Here is an 8,818-nt window from a genome sequence, read left to right as displayed (position 1 = left end):
ACAGCAGTTTAATGGCTTACTTTCCATCCGTTTTCAACTCTGCCCCAACTCCATTTGCACAGCCATTCAGTAGACCTGAAGGATGAGAATCATAGACCTGAGACAATGGTTCATACTGTGGGCAGGACAGGAGCTGAGAGTGAGGGTGGGAGAGTTCCAATGAAAAGATAATAAAAGGTGACTCCCTTGGGTACTGTGGCAATTGATGTGACCAACATCTATCTGAAACCTCTCTGAGTGTGCATATACTCCCCAACTCCAGCAAACTGAGGCCTGAGGACTCCCTTCTCCTTTTCTTTCCCTCCTCTCCCTTCTTCAGATCCACCTGCCACCATAAAGGCTGACTTCACTATCCTTCACACCTGTCAAGACCACCGACATATGCTGTTCCCAAAGCATCCAAAGCAGAATGAGAATGATGGGTCAAACAGCACAAACCCCTTAGGAGAGCATTGCTGGAAGAGACCAGGCAGCACATTTATAGCAAGAAAGAAATGCCAGTGAGAACACTAAAGAGCCCTGAGCACAGCACAAAAGACTCCGGAGAGAGACATCAGAAAGAACGCTGAAGAGCCCTAAGCACCACACAAGTGACTCTGGAGAGAAACATCAGTATAATGTTCAAACTAGTCTAGTTGAAAAAATAAACCAACAGTAAAAACACAATTAAAAAAAAACAAACTTGACTCAGAAGGAGAGGGGTAAGGGAATTTGGAGGACAGATCCTGGACAGTGAATCTATAAAGAAAAAAGGATCAAATGTAAGAGAGATTACAGGAGAAAAAAATGTTTCTGTGTTGAAGAAGGGCTTGTATTTATAATTCAGGTATAATTTATGAGAAACATGTGAACTGATGCAAAAATTCTTAAACTTCAAGATAAGCAGAAAATCTTACATTCAAAACAAACAATCAAATAAATAAGAGAGTAGACTACAAAGAAACTCAAATGGGCATGTGACTGAGCTTCAATGCTGTAAGCCAAAAGAAGGCAGAGCATCTGGAGGCCTAACACTGAGGAAGCTGAGGCAGGAGGATTATGACTTGTAATCACTCTGGCTGCATAAAGACCTTGTTTCAGAAACAAAGAAAAGACAAAAAAAAAAAATGAAAGGGAAGGAGTGTGGAAAGGAAGAGAACCAATTACAAATTTCTGAGGAGAAAGAATTAAAATTCTTGAATTCTAATCCAGGCAAGTTACTATGTCAACACTACTGTTCACCATTGTTATTTAGCTGCCACCTACAAAGGGGAGATGGTTATGCACAGTCACAGAATAGAGCGTGTCTCAGACATTCCACCAGTAAGTGAAAAACTTAAAAAACAAACTAATTGGCCAGGCACTGTGGCACATGCCTGCAATCCCAGCACGTGGGGAGGCAGAGGCAGGCAGATCTCTGAAAACTAATCTGAATATGATATGCATACACACAATAAATTATTATTCACTGCACCGCAATTCACAACATTTGAACAACTTAAGGCAGCAGTAAGCCCTTGCTATCTCATGGTTTTCCTGAGTCCAGGTTGACTTAGCTGTGAAACCCTGGTCTGAAGTTTCTCATAAAGACTCTTTATGAGGGCTGGCACTCAGAGGATCAAGATGGTCGCTCACTGACTGAGACCATGTCTGTCTCTTGGTAGAGGGCCTCAAACTCTCCAACAGGTTTTTCTTTTAGGTCTGCTGAATGTCTTCATGATATAATGGCCAATGCCAGCCAAAGCCCAAGAAAAGAATCAGTTGATATACCACATTGCTCTGCTGATTCGAAGCCAAATACTAAACACAACCCACATTTGGAAGACAAGAGTTAGATTCCACCTCTGAAGGAGACATATCGAAATATTTGTAAATGTATTTTGAGGTCATCATATAGATAAAGTAAAATAAGTTGGAATGCAAGAAAAACCTAAAAAAATCTAATTATTTCAATAAACTTTAATATTTCTTTTCAGATTTGGGACAAATAAATTCAAAAGAAATATTATATAAAGAATATAAACATAAAAGAAAGTATATTATACTTACTACATATACATAAAACCTTACAACTCCCCAAAGACATACATTCGTTTTTTTTAAACTTTTTATTCTTTGTGAATTCCATATCACGCACTGTAATCCCACTCATTTTCCCATCCCTTTGTATATGTCCTTCGTCCTTGCAACTTCTCCCCCAAAATAAAAAGATGAAAACAAAAACAACAATCAACATCTCATCCTAGAAGCTGCAGTGTGTCACAGCGTGTCCCACAGTGTTCCCTTTTGTCCACACATCTTTATTTGCAAATATTCACTGCAATGAGTCATTGGTCTGGTTCGAGGCCTCCAGCTTCTTCTATACTATCAATACTGGATCCTCACCGTGACTCTTCTTGGATATCCTGCTGTTGCCCTGTGTCATGGAGGCCCTGCAGCTTTGGATCTGCAGGCCCAGACCCTTCACACACTCCAGCAGTCCACAGATGGGGTAGATGTTAGGGCTGGCCAACTCAAGGTCCTGGATCTGGGTCTGGGTGGGAGCAGTTGGTCAGCCCACCAGCACTCCCTCACATACCATCAGGGGCAGCTTTCCAGCGCTGCCCCAGCCAATGCCAATGCCAGAAAGGGACAGGGCCAGCTTTCCCATCTCATGCCTTCAGGCTGACTCACCCTTGCCCAGGCCACCAGGGCCAGCTCTGTTGTGCTGCCCTGGCGAGATGGGGTAGGCAGAGGTTGCTCTCCCAAGTGCTGCAGTCAGTGAGGGACAGAGCCAGCTCTGCACAGTCCTTGGACTTCAACATAGTCTCAGGTGGCAGCCCAGACCAGGATGCCCACATGGCCTTTGATAGTAATATGGCACAGACATTGACAAGGACCCAGACACGGCCGGCAGCAGTATTGTTGGGACTTCATCATGGCCTCAGGTGGCCATGTAGGCTACTCACAGTAGGCTGTTCTTCTCCACCCTCACATCCAGTCCTGCCTCTCTTCACAGTGCTCCACTCCTCTTTCTCTCTCATCTCTCCACCACATGAGTTCACAACGTAGTTTATCTCCTGCTGTGGGGGCCTTTCAACATACATTCATATATCATAACCATGAAATAAATGACAAAAGAGAGATTGAAGTAAAAACATTCAGTGATAGATTTGCCACCATTATGGTGTTCAGTTGATTCTGGATGTCAGCTGTTGTTCTGAGTACTTTCTACACGTTAACTTACCACCCAAACTTGTGGATTAGGAACAGTAACTACTTGGAAATAAAAACATCCAGGTTGGAGAGATGGTTCAGTGATTAAGAACACTTGTTGCTCTTACAAAGGACCCAGCTTTGCTTCTCAGCACCTCATGGTGGTTCAAAACCATCCACAACTCCATTTCTGGGGGATTTGATGCCTTCTTCCTACTTGGGCACCTGGCATGCATGCAGTGCACATGAGTAAATGAACGCACTACTTGGGTGAAAGGATACATTCTTTCTTCTTAAGACTAAACATGGCAAGGCTGTCTCCTCTCACTGGTAGAACTCAGCGTAATATTTGCCATGGGTAAGAAGAACTTAGCTTAGATTTGAAAAAAGGAAATATATCCATTCCTATGTATAGATTATTGTCATACTTTTACCTATTTCATTTGGGTTTCTTACGCCTCCCTTCTCCACCCCAATTTCTTCTAACACCCCAACAATAGGTAAAAGAGAAGGAAGATTAGTGGGGAGAAGGGGCCTAGTTCTCTTCAGACTACTTACTGCTGTTTAGGGTCATTGGGTGCCTTGAGGCAAGCCCAATTTTCATTTCAGAGTATCTCCAACTTCTTGATAAAGTGCAACAACAGCAACCAGGAGCAGGGGTGGGGGAGGGGGGCGGGGAGCAGCTTCTTTCTTCTTCCTCAGGGTGCATCTCTCCAGCCTCTGGGCGCTGGCATTTATTCCCTCTCTGGAGTTCTCAGAATAAACTATCTGCAGCCGCTAAACATCATGACCCTCTCAAAGCCCGCACAAGGCAAACAGTCTGCTGCTGCTGCAGACAATCTGAAGCAGCCCCATATCTCATACCTGGGATTAAAACAAAAACATGTTATCATAACATAACTGAGTTAAAAAAAAAATCCCACTACAAAACATGATAAAACTTTCCACATAAAAATCTCAGCAAGATCTGGGTGGTGATGGTAAACGTCTTTAATCCCAGCACTTGGGAGGCAGAGGCAGGCTGATCTCTGTGAGTTCAAACCTAGACAGGTCTACAAGTTCCAGGGCAGTCAAGGCTACACAAAGAAACACTGTCTCAAAAAACCAAACTTTCAGCAACTCTGCCATACCAACAAAAGGAAATCACCTTAAACAAACTTCCTAGAATAAGTGACTTTAATAGGATCACATGATGCAAGGTCAATACCCAAAATTGATTGTATACTAAAAATGAACAAACAAGCAGACAAAAGTTAAAGTCCAACACTGTTCGCAATCACTCCAAAATGAAGTGAGGCACATGTTGAACAAAACTCACACATGATCTGTGCACTGATGATTATCAAAGAGGACCTAAATAAATGGGAAAACACACTGTGTTCCCTGGCTGGGAGATCAAACAAATAAGAATGTCATTTCTCCCAAATTAAGCTGCAGATTTAGTTCAATTCCTATCAGAATGGTAAAATATGTTTGAGGCATATTTTAATATTATATTGAAAGGAATACATCCTAGAACAATAAAAATCTTCAGAAAGAAAAATAAAGCAGGCAGGATCAGACTGCCTGGCAGAGAGGCTCATGGTGTACTTCAGGACAAAGGGGCTGGTGTTGGTGGGAGGAGAGATGCAGTAAGAACCCACAGATGGGGCCAGGCACATACTCATGGGGAGAGATGGGAGGGCAAGGCCATGGAGAAAGCTAACCATTCAACGGTGGTGCTGAAACAAATGGACATGACAAAAGCGGGGGAGGGCTGAGGTAGACTTGTAATGAGTTCAAAGCCAACCTGGGCTAAGAATAAGACCCTATCTTAACAACAGCAAAACATGCAAAGGAAAAATTAAAAATATTACAGATCGTCATTTACTCTTTTCAGAGATATTTATGATGATCTGTAAGTGAAAAACTAAGCTGGGCTGTACAGATTTGAATAGGAACACTTGTAAAAATGTTGGAGTGGCATCTCAACACTCGGAAGGCTGAGGCAGGAGCATCATAAGTTTCATGCAGGGTAAGAAGAGAGAGTCCATCAAGAAAGAGGAAAGGGAAAAAGCAAGGATGGGGGAAAGTATTAGAAAGAGTAAAAAAAAATTGAGACACAGTATGGAATCTTCAGAAGCCTGAACTTATATGAAGTATAATTCATATGTCTATTGTTGTTGATTATTAATTTTTATTATTGATTTATCTGGAATTAAACAACAGTTATTCCTAAACCAGCTGTATATCCAAATCACCACACAGAGACTAGGATGTATTTGATTAACCTAGAGCACAACACTGGGCAATGATTACTCTATCCTAAACCTCCAAGCCCACATAATTTCCTCCCATTCAGATTTTCCACATTATATTTGTTTTTAGTCCTATCTTAGGTCCAGTTCATCTCTCCTGGTGTGGTTCCAAGTCCTCTCCTTTCTGATCTCTCTTCCTGACTCCTCCTACTGCTTCTTTCTCCTTCCCTCCAGACCAGGATGTCCCACCCTATTCTCTCCATTGCTCAACATTGTGGCTGTGTTGTTTTAATTCACAAACTGGAGAACAAATGGTGGCAGGTTTACACAAACTTGAGACAGGTGATGCTTAGAATAAACATCACAATGTAATGTCCAGATTGAAACCAGATAGTGGTTAGAGAAATCAGCATTTGAATGAACAGGGGTAAATTGTATACATTCCACAAGAACATTATACCAACAGTCTATAACAAACAACAAGCACATTTCCAATGCATCTGAAGATGTATTTGAATACTTGTTTACAGGACATGGGAGCTCAAATGGACAGATACTTTGAGGCAGAATGAAGAGGCAGTCACTGGCCTTGTCAGTTCCATGTACTTGTGCCAAGCTATTGCACTTGTTAATAGCAGCCTGGGCTGTTGCCATAAAGCCTTTAAAAGTCAGGTGCAGAGCATTTTAGAGAAAGTCACTCCAGGCTTTTCTACCTGGTACCACTGACGTGTGCCCTAGCCTGCGTGGTGAGCACACGGTACACACTGATTCTGAGGATAGCTTACAGGCACTATAGGCTTAGAATGGGCTTTACGGCGCTTAAGTTAGAAAACAACATGGTATCCAAATTTGAGTGCACAAAATATATGACCTGATCTTGGAAAAAATATTAACTAGCAACTGACAGAAAAGAAAGCATGCCAATGATCCCTAATGCAAAGTTCAGAGAAAGACTGACTCAGCGCGGCTGGAAAGATGCTGTTCACAACAGGGGCAAAACGCAAAACCACAGCCTTTCAGGACTAAGAAGACGACTAGGTTTAGGAAGCCGGAGAACCAGGCAGCCAGCCAAAGCTGCGTTCAGATGCGCTGCAAAGGCCCATGGGAAAGCACCAGGGCCCCAGACCCACTGCAGAGATGTGCCAGCTCCCTTTACTGCCTCCCTTCCCTTCAGACGCCTGCAACCTAATCACAGGCTGGGGCATGGGGGTTTGTTTTCTCAAACCTCGAGCTTAAACCTCAAAGCTATGGACAGCAGGTAACAAATGCCCCTGTGCTCAAAAGACAGACCTAGAAACGGCTGTGGCGGCACACTGAGAGTGTCTCCAGCGATCGTACTATCACCGTTTCCAGCTTCCGGAAGAAGAGATTCGGCAACACGACCCTTGGTAGCCAGAGGATTGTGAGCAGGAAGCCTTATGTTTTCTATCACCAAATCAAAGGCGGCCTCTTTTGGAAGGGGACCAAGTGACCTGATTTAGATGTTGGCTCTAACTACAAGAGGGGAGGGCTGTTATCTTATTTTCCAGCTGGAAGCTGGATGCCCTGCTACCACAATGGAACACATGAGCGTTTGGGGAGGAAAACGTTTTCAGGAAATTGGATCCTATGGGATGAAAGTAGAGGTTAGGACCTCCTTCCCTCCCTCTGGAAAACTCAGGGCAGAGATGCTAGCTAGCCATGGAGGAAGGCAAGGGGGCGAGGCTTTGGTGGGATCAACTAGCCTTTCCATCCAATCTCAGAGTGTCCCGTATGAACGCCACAAACACGATGGTGAGCAACTAGAAGGAACTGCATTGAAATACTGAACCCAAAGAGCCGTCCACACGGGTGAGGAGAGTTCCACAGATGTCAGTGACACATCTGAGAATGGAGTGGGCAAGGCCAGGGACAGCCTTATGGCATGTTAGCAAGGCTTGATTTATGCATGATATGAACCAGAAGCAAATGCCTGCCAAGCACTGGCTACCGAAGGAATCTACAGCCACAACCTTTGCCCCTGTGCCTCTCCACCACTGTCCCCAATCCGAAGGAAGTGAAGAGCAGAAGCAGGAGTGGGGGTTGAGGTGGAGCCGACCTCTTACCCAGTGCTGATTCCAAACCCACAGGTCTGGCCTGAGGGAGAAAGGGCTGGAATGTTAATTTGGATCTAGGAGAAAAAGCTAAAATTGTTCTGAAAATTACGGATCTTGCTCAAAAAGTAATTTAAGGAACCCAGAAGAGAAGTCGTAGAGTATGCTTCATACGAAATGGTAAATGTGGCACAAGCCTGTAATCCCAGCACTTGGGGAGGCAGAGGCAGGTGGCTCTCTGTGAGTTTGAGGCCAGCCTGGTCTACAAAGTGAGTCCAGGACAGCCCAGAATACACAGAGAAACCCTGTCTCAGGAAAAAGAAAAAAAAAAAAAAAAAAAACAAGAAAGAAAAAAAAGAAATGGTAAACAGAATTGTTTCCTAATCGCCGTCTGCCAGTGTGAGCCCATTCAATGCTAGAGCTCTATCTCCAGTATCCTTTGTCTTAATTGAACATGAACTGTCTTCGACCGCCTGGACCTTAGATACTCTTTAAGTTTATTTAGTGTTTTCCCCGCCATTCCAACCAAACATAACACGTGACTCCCAGCGTTAATGACATTTCTTCCCTTTGGAAAGAAAGGGCTGCTGGCTGCCTCTCCTGTTCCCACCTCCTTTACAAAACCCAGATTGGTAAAAACCACGGCTTTTTTTTTTTTAGTTTCATATTGCTGACTGGCAAGGAAACAAATGATTCTATCCCATAACTACCCTTCAACCACACAATCCAATATTCATTTAAAAATGCAGTCAGTGTACCTAGGATTTCTGTGTTACAATGGTATTTGCCTTCACGCCTCCGCCTGTAATTCACCCTGGGCTCCCTAAGGGCAACACAGCTATTACTTCTTCACTGCTGTCCTCATCCTATTCCCAGTGGTGGATTCTGGGTAAACATTTGTTGTGGCTGTTTATGCTGCTGGTGACTCTGGCTTTGCCCTCTTTTCTGTATCAATGTCTCACTTCCTGGGGGCTGCTCTCAGTGCTGATTGCCCCTAAACTGTTGTCTGGATGAACTGGGAATGAGCCATGAGCCCGCTGCTGTGCAGATGTTCTGTCGACCAGGTTTCTAAAAGGGGTTTGTGCCACTTTCTATTTTTAAAAACAGGAACAACAGTATGTTTTCCTCTGCATAATCACTAATTATATTAGCAGAGCCAAGCAAGATGATGTTAATTGTATTTCTCTGTAAATCTGATTATGTATCATTAGCGCTTTGCAGGATCATTTCTAGGGAGATACAGGAATAACTCATCTAAGAGCTACTGGCTTCTCAAAGGACTTTCCCTTTTATCCTCCTTTCAATTTAAAAATGAAGATTTCAGTCCTGTAGGAA

Source organism: Psammomys obesus, unplaced genomic scaffold (assembly GCF_907164565.1).
Source record: "Psammomys obesus unplaced genomic scaffold, mPsaObe1.curated_primary_1811, whole genome shotgun sequence".
In the NCBI taxonomy this organism is placed as follows: Eukaryota; Metazoa; Chordata; class Mammalia; order Rodentia; family Muridae; genus Psammomys; species Psammomys obesus.
The sequence above is the reverse complement of the archived record's forward strand: the minus strand, read 5'-3'. Positions refer to the sequence as shown.